At 45.5% G+C, this 12432-nt stretch overlaps 1 protein-coding gene across 5 annotated transcripts in view; it reads left to right on the forward strand.

Moving 5' to 3' along the window:
* The window catches only part of Gng12 (G protein subunit gamma 12), a 112036-nt gene that overhangs the window by 42312 nt on the left and 57292 nt on the right, over positions 1 to 12432 (forward strand). For all 5 annotated transcript variants that reach the window (XM_052173872.1, XM_052173874.1, XM_052173876.1 and 2 more), the window contains one exon: positions 4166 to 4218. The gene's annotated coding sequence lies outside the window, so the exon portion shown is untranslated. The remainder of the gene's footprint in view (positions 1 to 4165; positions 4219 to 12432) is intronic.

Raw genomic sequence — 12432 nt, forward strand, 5'->3', positions numbered from 1 at the left:
CCAAATGCTATACAGAGAGTAACAGGCAAGTCCTTGGTCCTCACTGCCTGTCAGCCTGGCCTTCATGGAGAATTCTAGGTCAGAAAGAGACTGTCTCAGAAACAGGTAGATGGTGCCTTAGGAACAACCCCTCAAGTTGTGCTTTGGCACACACAAACAGACATGTGCATGCACACGTGGCCCATATCCATGGTGGAATCAAGGTGAAGAATCTCTTGGAGATGTGACTAAGGCAGTTATCTATGTTCCCTTCTGTACCGAGTAGGCCTAGGAAGTGGTCTTGGTCCTTGGTAAAGGCTGGATTTAAAAGACAAATTGTGCTTTGATGAAGTAGGTATACCCAGAGACTCTTTACTCTGTGTTTTTATGAGGCCCTGTGTGCCATCCTTGCAGTGCCACTTTTCCATGTGTGTCTTTATTGAGCACCGACTGTATACTGACCATTTTAGGTCTCAGAGACCCAAGGATGAGATACAGAGGTGGTTCTTAACCTTCCAAAATTCTGTAAAAGTCTGCAGAAACCAGCACAATCACAAACTAAAGCCCAAGAGCTTCTGTGGCAGTAGGTGTAAGGATGGTGAGGAGGGCAGTGGAACCAGGTTGGTACTGGTTCAGTGTCTGTTAGAGCACAGGCTCTGGAATCGGGTTGTTTGGCTTCACCATCTGCTGTTACCTGCAAGCCTTGTGACCGTAGGCTACTAGCTGACTTAGCTATGCCTGTGTACCTACCTGCTAAATGGGACAATAAAGGGTGACTCAGGAATTACTGAGAGCATGAAGGGGGTTTGTACCTGACTCCATAAAGACCAACTCTTATTGTACCTGCTGCCTGCTGTGTGTTTGTCAGCTGAGAAAAAAATGCAACTGCAGTGGGGAGCATAGTTATCGCTGGGCTGGTTTGCAGGGATGTCTGGATGACTAAAGAATAGCATGTCTGTGGGGATGGAGGGAGCGGTGGGATTGAGACAACAGGAGGTTGTGTGGGTCTTCTTGCAGGTTTGGGTGTGACTCTGAACAACAGTGTGCTGCTGCCCCAGCCTGCAGGCTATGAGGTGTCATGGATGAGCTGGCCAATTCACCCTGTGGGTCTAAGTTTCACTTCCTTTCTGCCCGTGCATTAATAAAGTAAATGGTTGTGATTTTTTTTCTATTCTTTTCTGATTTATTCTTTTGGCCTTCACTCCCTACTACTGCTAAAACAGATGCATAGGTATACTTGTGGCTTTCTGGAGAATGATAAAAGATGGGCCTTTTGCTGAGACAGATGGCAGAACGAGGTGCTCTGTAGATCACACATGATCCTTCCCTCCTTCCCTTCCTCCTCATTCAAGCAGATGCCAGACTCACTGCAGTGCTTGACTCCAGGCCTGCTTTTGGTTTTCATGTTACCAAGTCAAACTGTTTTCAATTTTTAAGCATGAAGTAACTGTCCCATCTGGCATTACTGTTACTGTCTAACGGTGTTATCATGAAAGCTGATTTTGATCATTAATGCTTATAATTAAAATGAAAGGAATATCTTATTTGGAGATGTTCCGATTTAATTGGGCGTAGTTTTGCTGCAAGCATGGACTCTGGAGGCCAACTCTGCTATCCTCTGAAAACTGTAGGCAAGGCTTGTAATCTCTGCGTTTCAGGTGCCTTATTATACACTTCCCACAAAAGCTGCCTTGAGGATTAGTGGGGGTAAAAAGAACAAGGGCAGGTCCTGCAGGCCCCTGGACAGTACTGAAACCCATTTCTGCTAAGACAGGTAGTGAGGGAAAAAATGGTGACTGGAATCTCCATTTTGGCAGCTGGGGAAATGTCTCAGTAGATGAAGTCTTTGCTGCCCGAGCTTGAGGACCTGAGTTCAGGGCCCCAGCACCATGCAGTGGTGCACATTTGTCACCCTAGTGCTGTAGGGTCAGGACAGGCGGATCCCAGGGGCCCACTGGCTAGTACGGCTGAAAGGGTAGCGTTAAGATTTGGTGAGAATGGGAGGAAACCCCTTGGTCCTATGGAGGCTTGATGACCCAGGATAGGGGAATGCTAGGCTGCTGAAGAAGGAGCAGGTGGTTGGGTGGGGGAGGAGGGTAGAGGGCTTAATAACCAATAAAAAAATAATAAAAAGATTCGGTGAGAGAAATCTTATCTCAAAAAAGTGTGGAGGGAGAGCTGGAGAGATGGGCCAGAGCTTAACGAGCATTTGCTGCTCCTGAGGAAGACCCTGTGGTACATACAGATGCAGCCAAAACACTCATATATGGAAAAGACAAAGAGAAAATAAGGTAGGGTGGACAGCAATAGAGGAAGACATGTCACATCACCTGTGATCTCAACACGTGTGCATGGGTGTGTGTGCCTTACACCTATGTACATGCAAGTGCACATACGTACGCCATAAGCACTATGTACTATGTGTTCTCTCTCTCTTTCTCTCTCTCTCTCTCTCTCTCTCTCTCTCTCTCTCTCCCTTCTCTCTCCCTTCTCTCTCCCTTCTCTCCATTTCAGTTGATTTGCTTTGTAGCTTGGTTTTCACTGAAAGCTGAGATATTCACTGAGAACATTTTCTCAGTCTGTCCTGTTCTCTGTGCACCGTCGGCCATTGCAGACTCTTACTGTGGCTCGCCTGAGCTGAGATGTGCAGGATCTTGACAGGGCAGGGATGTCTGGATGACTGAAGAATAGCATGTCTGTGGGGATGGAGGGAGCGGTGGGATTGAGACAACAGGAGGTTGTGTGAGTCTTCTTTAAAAATCAAGCAGGGGAACAGTCGGACTGCTGCAGGTCAAAGGCCACAGAGAGGTAGATGTGAGGTGAGGAGGTAGAAGCTACAAACACTAAGATGAGTAACGTGTAGGAAGGATTTGAGCTTTTCTTCTTATGAAGAAAGTAAGCTGGGTGTGGAGCTCATCAGTGCGGCTGTGGGGACCATCATTTCTCTGGGGGCCTGGGGCACAGAGACCTGGTGGCTTGGCCAGTGTGAGCTGGCAGCGGGGAGGGGGCTGAGCAGACAGGGAAGTCGCTGCTGCTACTACTGTCTTGGTTACATCTTGGTTGTGCAGCGAGTGGAGCCGCAGGTGGTGTTTCAGAAGAGCAAACCCCTTCCCTTGTGTTACAGTTCTTAAGACAGAAGCTCTCAGACCACGGAGTAGTTCTCGCACACCTTTAATAATAATCTATAGGATTCAGGATAGGATTTATATACAGTTTTGGGGGTGATTCTACAGTAATTCTACAGCACGGGTTTGGCAGCAGGTACTTTTCATTGGGAAATTTTGTTTACATGTGGGAAGGCTTGGTGCTGCTCCTAAGTGACTGATAGCCAGATACCTCTCCTGCAGGGGGCTGGGGGGGGGGGGTTTGCAACTGTGACAGGGGCCGGTGGAGGGCCCTGGGAGTGACCAAACTCCTTCTATCCCGAGCAGGTGGAAGCTCCGCCCACAAGGTCTTAGGTAAAACTCCCACCCACCAGGTCTCCCTGGGCAAGTCCTTGTTCCACCTGAGACAAGGCTGCCTGTGCACAGATCACCTCCCGACATTTCTCTATGGATGTAATTATCCCATAACGTCATGCTATCAACCTCAATATATACAACAAGGTTTACTTAAATGAAGAAATGTAAAATGACTTTAGGTTTTATGTGGACTTCATGTTTCAGTAGTATTTTTAATTATTCAAATCTCTTGTCAAGATTTTCATCTGCTTCTTATTTTTTGACGTAGCGTGTATTGTATTTCTCTTGGGGCTCACCATTAGTGATAGAGCAAAATTTTGTTATTTACCTGCTCAGGTGACTGCACTAGAAAGCCTGGCACATCCCCCCTCCTTGTGTCCTTCAAGTTAGGCGTAATCCTAGCAGAAGGGGGTGGTGGGACCAGAGTAAGAGTGACAGCCAAGGAGGCTTTTGCTCACTTGGAGAGTTTGGATGAAAACACTACCATTTATAGTTATGCTGGCTCAGCCCTCCAGCCACTCTGAGGCAGATGCAAGAATGCCTTCTATTCAGGAAGCTGAAGTATGTAGGCAAAAATCCACTCTCTACTCTAGTAGGAGCCAGGAACAAGCTTTGTTAATCTGTAACTAAAAGAATAAGTCCCCAGCATTACACAGTCACTTGGGATGGAAGCAGATCCTTTCCACACGTGACTTACTCCTGGAATGTCTGTTTAACTCTTTCAGATCCACCCCACCATTTAAAACCTGGAGGCACTGGACTACACGAAGCCTTGCTGGTAAGGTCTTCATTCACTTTTCGAAGTGGCTATGTGGAGTTGCTTTTAAAGTGCTAGTTTTAGCCAAACGCATCCCTTTAAAAATGAATATTTATTTGCACATTTTTCTCTAAATGATTTATGAATTTTCCATGCCTTAAAAAACTTTTTTTTTGTTTTGTTGGGGTTTTGTTGTTGTTTTTGTTTGTTTTGCAAAGAATTAAGGAAAGAGTGGATCTGGGATACACGCCAGAAGCTATTAAACTCACACCTTCTGTATAATGAAGCCCTTCCCAGGTCCATGTTGCTGTCCTCCTTGTTTCATACAGTGTTTAAAACGCCAGAGTGTTCCTTGGCTAAGGAGTTCAGAGTTTGCCTTAGAGTATGTTGTCGTGAAAATGGCGGCACAGCTACCACACCTTAGGCTGTACTCACTTCAGTTGTGTTGTTTTACAATTCTTCATTATGTGTATGCATGTGTGGAGGTGTGTGCACATAAATGCAGAGGCCAGAGAGATGATTGTGAGTCACCACCTGAGTGTTGGTGACTGAGCTGGGTCTCAGACCCTCCACAAGAGCAGCCAGTGCTCTCTGCACAGAGCCAACCCTTCAGCCCCAGGCCATAATTAGTGCTTTGTATTCTTTCTCCTCTAACCTTAGTGTGGCTGACTGGTGTGACAGTACCTCAGTGGTAGGAATCACTTTTTTTCCAGTGAAAGCATGTGAGGATTAATATGGTATCACTTCCTGGTCTTGCAGCTGTAGACTGACTGTGGTGGTGTTAGCTTTTGCTCTATAATAAGCCACCCCAAATTTACTCCTCAAATAGCAGTTGTTTATCACAGTTTGGGCTCATCTCAGTTATATGATTCTTCTGGCTTGAGCTGAGACTATTCGTGAATAACTTCCAGGTGAATGAGGCTTTGTTTTGTTGGTCATGTGGCTGTTGGATGAACTGTTTCTAATGCCTGCCCCATGGATAGAGTCTCCTCTTGGTGCCACATTAGCTGTCCTTCAAGATGTCCCCTGTTCTGCTCAGAAACCACCTTCACCTTCTGCACTCCCCATCACAGCAGCCCAGGCATGTGCTCTATCTCTCTTTGGCTTCTCTACCCTGATACCTGTGTGCACCATCCTCTCCTGCTCACTCCGGCCTTTTCTCTTTACTCTGTGTGTGTGGTATTTGTGTCCAAGCCAGAGGTAAGTGGGTGTCATTCCTCAGGAGCCATTGACCCTGTCTTTTGCTTTTGTTTGTTTTTCCCCAGACCTGTGGGTGGCCAATTAGGCTAGGTTCACTGGCCAGCATGCCCCAGGTCGGCATGTGCCACCACGCAGGTGTTTTGCATGGGGACTGAGGATTGACTGTGGGCCATCAAGCTTGTACAGCTGGAGTTTGCCTCCTGAGCTGTTTCCCTCACCCCCCAGGCTTTTGGGGGGAGAGGATCAGGTTAGTCTGTTGGCCATCACCTAAGGCATCTTATTTCATTCTGTTTCCCCCTTCTCTTGTTTTTGGTTTTGGTTTTAAGGCTCAGTTGTTTTAGCCTCTGTGATTTCACCTGCTCCAGCCTCCTCACAAGCCAAGCATGCCCACTTCTTCCTTCTTGCCTACTTTGCCCTTTTGGGGGGCTTTGTTAGCTCTTTGAGAGCAGAAATTTCCATATGCCTTCCTTGTGGCCCTACAACACAGGCAGAAAGTATGACAGATACTTAGATAGGCAGAAAGCGGCCCAGGCCTGCCCTCATTCACACCACCCTGTGCCCAGCTCGTCAGAGTCACAGAACCCGCTGCAGAACAGGCCATGTGGCCTTCATTCATCCGGCTTGGGCAAGACCTCAGGAATCAAGTGACACTCCACAGCTTGGCAATCCAGGAGCAAGGAACTTAGGTAAAGCCTGGGCTTAAGCACAACTCCAGGAGTTTCCTTTAAAGGCTACCTTTCTGAGCTGCAGTTTTCTTGCCTGGAAAGAGGGGATGAGACTTAACTCAAAACTTTCCAGAAAAAATGCTGTGTGGACCATAAGGTAGAACTGAAAGACATTAGTTAATGTGGATCTCTGACTACTCGGTAGTTTGAAGAGGGAAGTTTCCTACATAGTAGTGGGAGAGGAACAGACAGTGGGAAATTGAGTGGAAATGGTAGAAATTGGAGATTGACTAAAACAACATCAGTGGTAGTAATTAAGGGATTCTGTCTGCCAGGCACAGATTTCCTGGAACATTCCCCATCCGTTTACAAAGCAATCTTTTTCTTGAGATAATGTCAGTCTCACTGTTTATTCCAGGCTGACCTGAAATTTAAAATCCTCCTGCTTCAGCCTCCCAAGTGCCAGGATTACAGGTGTCACATCATACACTGTTCTCATATGTACCATTTTTATAATATATATTAATATATATGGTGATATGTGTGTATGTTTGTGTGTGTGTATGTGTGTGCGTATGTGTGTGCTTATTTTCTTTTATATTCTTAAAAATACCTATCCCTGCCAATAGTCTGGTGTTAAAGTTATCAACCATTAATAGCTAGACTTACCATGAGAATTTCATTCATAGAAGCGATTTTAATTCAGTCGAGATTGTTACTAAAAAGGATCCCAGAATTCTATGTGGGCTAGACTATTCATGGAAGGAAATTTCCCTTGGGACTATGTTTTCCCTTAAATAAGGTATATTAGTTACAGTCATTCTGCCCGTAATCAACAGAACTCCGACTGAGACTAGGTTACTGACTTATGTGACTGTTATGTTTGTCCTGCACAGTTGTGTTAAGAGCTCAGAGGCCTTCATCCAGCCATTTTTATTTTCTGTCTTGTTCTCCTCCCACCTTAATTCCATCGGTGCCCTTTTCATCTATGCACCACAGGCCATAGCCACACCTCCGTGGCATCTGTAACCATTAGTGCTAGCTGTCATCCTTGCAGCTTGTATCTTAACGAGAATAACTCTTCAGCCATAATTCTAAGAGTAGTGCCAAGGAAGTGTTTGACTGGCCTGGTTTGGATAGCCTGTTGGATTCAGCATGATTACAAGTGGGCAGTAGACAGCAAGCAGTATCTCTGACCACGCTGTTCTATGTCCCATGACAGAAGGCAGGTCCATCAATACCAAATGTGGTGGGTTCCCTATGTGGGGAAAAGGAGTTTCCACAAAAGGAACGATAGGGGAAAAGATGCCAGGCAGATAAAATCTCAAAGTACCACAGTGGTCTGATTTAGAAATTTTTAATTTGGAGTCAGTTAAACTTGAAAGGTTGAAAATTAGACATAGCCTTGGTATGTTATGAGCCAGGCTAGGTACAGCGAGCATATGCCAGGAATGAGAGTGAGTGGCCTTACTTGTGGATTCGTGGGAAGCCCCTGGGTTGAGGACTTCAAGTTGCATCCCAAGGAACCATGGAGTAGTTGTTACTGGGAGGCAGGGGTTGAGCTTTAGTGGATCTGCAGACTTCGGGGGGGGGGGGGGGGGGGCGGGGGCATGAGAGATCTCGTGTTCCATAACTCCTTCACTGGACCCTGCTGATAAACCATTGTTTGACTTAACTGTGGCTGTTTGCACTTTGGCTAGTTCAGTCTCCGGCATTGGCCTCTGTTCTTGGCTCACCGTGTATCGAAGTTTACTGTCCATTATAAACATGGCTGCTGCGGAACAGACAGTGATGTCAGTGGCTGAGCATTTTGCCTTAAATTATATACTGAGTTTTCCAGCTTTATGTATAAGGTTTTCATAGTCATAGCTGCCATTTACCTAATGCCAGGTTCTACTAAGTACTTTATGTGCATTATCTGAACTGCATATTTCTACATGACTAACTCTGAGAACCTCAAATCTGTCCCAGTACATCCTGCAGGGACCAGCACCCTCCAGCTGCCATTCTGGAAGCACAGGACAAGTCCCTTTTGTTCTTCTTACATCTGTGTGTTCCTGGAGGACCCATCTTCACCTTTGCATGCACGAGTGGTAGGACCAAAGCCCCAACATTAGAAGACACTGCTAAAAGCATGTGGTTCATTGGTTTCCCAGTCTGTTCCAGACCCACACTGTCTTAGTTAGGATTTTATTGCAGCTAGGAAATGCCATGACCATGGCAACTCTAATAAAGGAAAACATTTAATTAGGTTGAACTTACAGTTCAGTCCATTATTGTTATGGTTGCAAGCATGGTGGCATGCAAGGAGACATGGTGCTGGAGAAGGAGCTGAGAATTCTACCTTATAGTCCACAGGCAGTAGGAAGTAACTGAGATACACTTCCTACAATAAAGCCACACCTACTCCAACCAGATTGGGTAGATAACTGTGTGATCCTGGGCACACTGCTTGTCTCTGAGCCAGTTTCCTTATATGCCAGATTGTATAGATACTGATCTTATGGAATTGTTTAAGGGACTAAGTGAGGTTCGTACTCAACCCCAACACACACACACACACACACACACACACAAGCTCAGTTAAAAATTTGCAGTACTCTCTAGGGAAGGCCACCTCCTCTTCCAGCTGCTTACCTTTGTGTCTCTCTGTGCCACAGTTAGGAGAATGCAAAGGACTGCTGCGTTGGCTTTTCCTGGGACGTTCCCCCAGATAGGACAGCAACAGCAAACCAAATGCAATTCCACCACAATGTAGGTTGGCAAATTAGTAGTTTTTAAAGCTTATTTACAGAGTGTGGGGGCAGTGCTGCCTTCAGGAGCGTGATTATTCTAAATGTCCTGTGTCAGAAACAGACAACTAACTCATTTGTGTCTTTCCACAGTGTCACAATTTCTTGAATAACAATAAGTTTATAGGGTATGGTAGTTTTCAATGAAGCAAGCTATGACTCTTTTATTTAAATCTTAATTACTAATACTAGTTCTCAGATCACATAGTATGTATCAAATAGTAAATATCTCCTTGTTCATGCATATATGTAGGTTATAGAGTGACATTATAGAATTAAAGAGACAAGAAGTTTAAGGAGCCTCAGAAGCCAAAGCTGGGAACTGACAGCTTTCTACGTCTCTGTTGACAAGATCACCAAGCCAAACAGTGCTGCAGAGAAGCTGAAGCGGCAGCAGTTATGAGTGTCACCATCATAGTTGTCGAGGACCAAGGCCTGTTATGAGTGTCACCATCGTAGTTGTTGAGGACCAAGGCCTGTATGAGTCATAGTTGTTGAGGACCAAGGGAAACAGCCTCGTGGGAGGGTGGGCAGGTGTCAGTGGAAGAAGGTCGTTGGCAAAAGTGGGGCCCAAGTCAAGCTGAAAGGACAGCCTGAAGTGCTCTGCCTGCTGGTCCTTGATGCACACATCAGGTGTCAGTGACAGGTCCTTGGGGCTTTAACACTGCGAGGTGCTGTCCAGGTTAGAGAGTTCTAGTCTTCCTTTGGCCTAGTATGTCTGGTAAGTATTTGGACCTGTGTTTCTTAATAGAATTTTAGTATGCCCATGGCTCCCTGTGGTCTACATTTACTCTAATAAGTTTATAGGGTGGCACCACCCCCACTCCTGGGAATAAGCTGTCGGTGCTGCTGAACACAAGGTGACCAGCAAGTGGTCTTCTGTGACCACTCAAGTGGTCTTCTGACCACACAAGTCATCTTCTGTCCTCAAAGCAGTGTCTCGGGCAAGGCCCATCTGAAAACGTTTACATAATGTAGGTAACCTAGGGCAGACAGACTCAACAGCAGGTGAGTCCAAAGAGCTGCATCACTGAAAATCCCCACCTCATGATGGGTAACCGGCTCCTGGAGGCCCTCTTTCAGATATCCTTTGTCTTCTGTAGAGTCCAGCATCCCTCAGGATCCTTTGAAGCTGGGAATGTGGGGAATGGGAGAAATGATCTTGTGACTGGCCCGTTCTCTCTCTACTAGAACACAGTTACTGCATTACTGTTGCCATAGACCTAGGTACTGCTGTTTTGTTTTGCTGATTATGATTTTTGGTACTTGCCCAAGAACTGTCTACTTTAAGATGGCTTGCATGAGCTGAACATGCTATGTCTGGAGTGGGAAACAGTCATACTACAACAGGCTGATGGAGAAAATTGATCTCGTTATTGGATTCTTCTGAACTCCCCACTGAACCTCTCTGTACCTTCCATGACTCTGCAGTACTGGTTTCTGGGCACAGCTTCTGGTGTCCAGTCCCCTCTCTCATCTGTTGTAAGGGACACTCAGACCGTCTTCTAGAGCTCAAGATGCATGATTCCCTTACTTGTGTTGTGGAGGAGTAAACAGCCATTTACTCTGACATTTTGAACAATCCCTCTCGCATTTGGGTTCCCTTGGATAGACGTTACACCATTGTCCAGAGATTTGGGCAAAAAGTAGCCTCTCTGAACTTGTCTCAAAAGACTAACCCTCTTGTGTCCACCACCTTGGGGTTGTAGAAATCAGAACATTTTAGAGAAATCTTCCTTCAATAGTGTTGTCTATTTCCACAGTGAGCACATGGAAGCTTCTGACCGACGTCCCTGGGTAGGTTTCAGTGCCCTCATACCAAAGTACACCTAACGTAACCCCAGAGAAATCTAGAGCCTCTGTGGAAACTGCTCAGTCACCATTTCTCATGCTCAGCACCCTGACGGTTTATCTTGATCCGAGAGATGGTTTGCTGCACATCATGAGGGTGTCTTGATGAGGGCTCTGCACAGCAGAGCTTATCAGTTCCACCACATCAAGCCTTGTGGAAGAGAAGCCTCTTCACTGAAAAGAAGGGACCATTTTTCTGCATAAATAGTCCTTCTTACCTGTTTCATCAGCTTACAAAATAACGGATTTTGTTATGGCAATGAATATGTTTCATCTATTTATTATGCTTTATTCCTAAGCATCCGTATCTCTGGCTCTTACTCTCATTTCTCTTCCCACTGGTCGCTCCATCACTCCAGATATTGTTTTTAGGAGCCCGCAGCAGTTTCTCATTCTCTAGGTGAAATGCTTAAAATTCAGCCTTGAATTTGTGGCCCTGCTGCCTTAGCTTCCCCAGTACTGGGATCACAGTTTGGTGCCCCCACCCCACCACAATGAAGGGACAGTTCAGTATAGTAAGTGATATATATGTTCCTTAGGTTTTCAGGTATCTAAAGCTGGAGTCACTCGTGGTACAATGACTAACAATATATTAAAGGCATTTTGAGCATTAAAACATTCTAAGTGTGCACCATGTTATATTTCCTGGCTGTTGACAAAGATGACGCAGGATATAGTTCTCCAACTCCCTCCTACAGATCCACATTAGCTTCATGCCCAGGTGATTCTGGGAGTCAGGTGCTCAGAAAGAAGAACTCAAGTCCTCAACTACTTGGCTTCTTCTCTTAGCTTGAAAACCTATCGTGGTTTCCACATGACCATTTTGAAGACCTGGGTATGGACACGAAATACTTCATGTACTCCTACTAAAACATGCTGCTTATATATGTATTAGTTACTTTTCTGTTGCTGTGTTCAAACACCGTGACCAGTGCAATTTACTGAAAGAAGAGTCAGTTTCGGGTTTACAGTTTAATAGTGATAATTGTTCTTGATGGCAGAGCAGAGGAAGCAACTAACAGGTCGTGGAGCAGCAGCTGAGACCTCACATTTCCAGTTCCCAGCAGGAAACAGTGAGGGCCAACGTGATGCTGTCTTTCAAAACCCCAAAGCCCACCTCATCAAACACTTCCTCCAATGAGACTGTATTTCCTAATTCTCCCCAAACTGCCACCAAATGGAGACAAAGTGTTCAAATATATGAGTCTTTGGGCGCCATTCTGTTTCCAACTGCCACAGTGCACCTTTTGAAGTGCAGAAGAAGATGTTGGACTAAGAGGCCAAAGGTCTGAGCCTTCTTCAGTTACAGAGCCACTTGAACAGTGACTTATGCTGTCTGAGTTAAGTCATCTGTTCATGGGATAATTCACTTGCATAACATGATCACCGCTACAGGAAGCCCCGCACATGTGAGCTTCCTGCAGCCTCCCTCCCCGCAGTCAGTACTCAGCCTTCTTCAGCTTCTAGTATTATTTGTACAAGTCTAGGATGAGTTATATGTGGCTAGTATGACATTTTGAAAACTTTTAAAGTAGACCACTTCATCAGATTGTTTAAATCAAATAGGAATTTGAGAGTAACCTAAAATATGTCTGTTCTTTGAAAAAAATAACTGTCTTGGGCTGGGTTCATGGCTCAGTAGATTAAGACACTAGCTACCCAAACTGGTAGCCTAACTTGTATTACCAGAACCCACATAAAAGGTGAGAACTGATTCCTGAACATTG

The sequence above is a fragment of the Apodemus sylvaticus genome, chromosome 2, assembly GCF_947179515.1.
Source record: "Apodemus sylvaticus chromosome 2, mApoSyl1.1, whole genome shotgun sequence".
Taxonomy (NCBI): Eukaryota; Metazoa; Chordata; class Mammalia; order Rodentia; family Muridae; genus Apodemus; species Apodemus sylvaticus.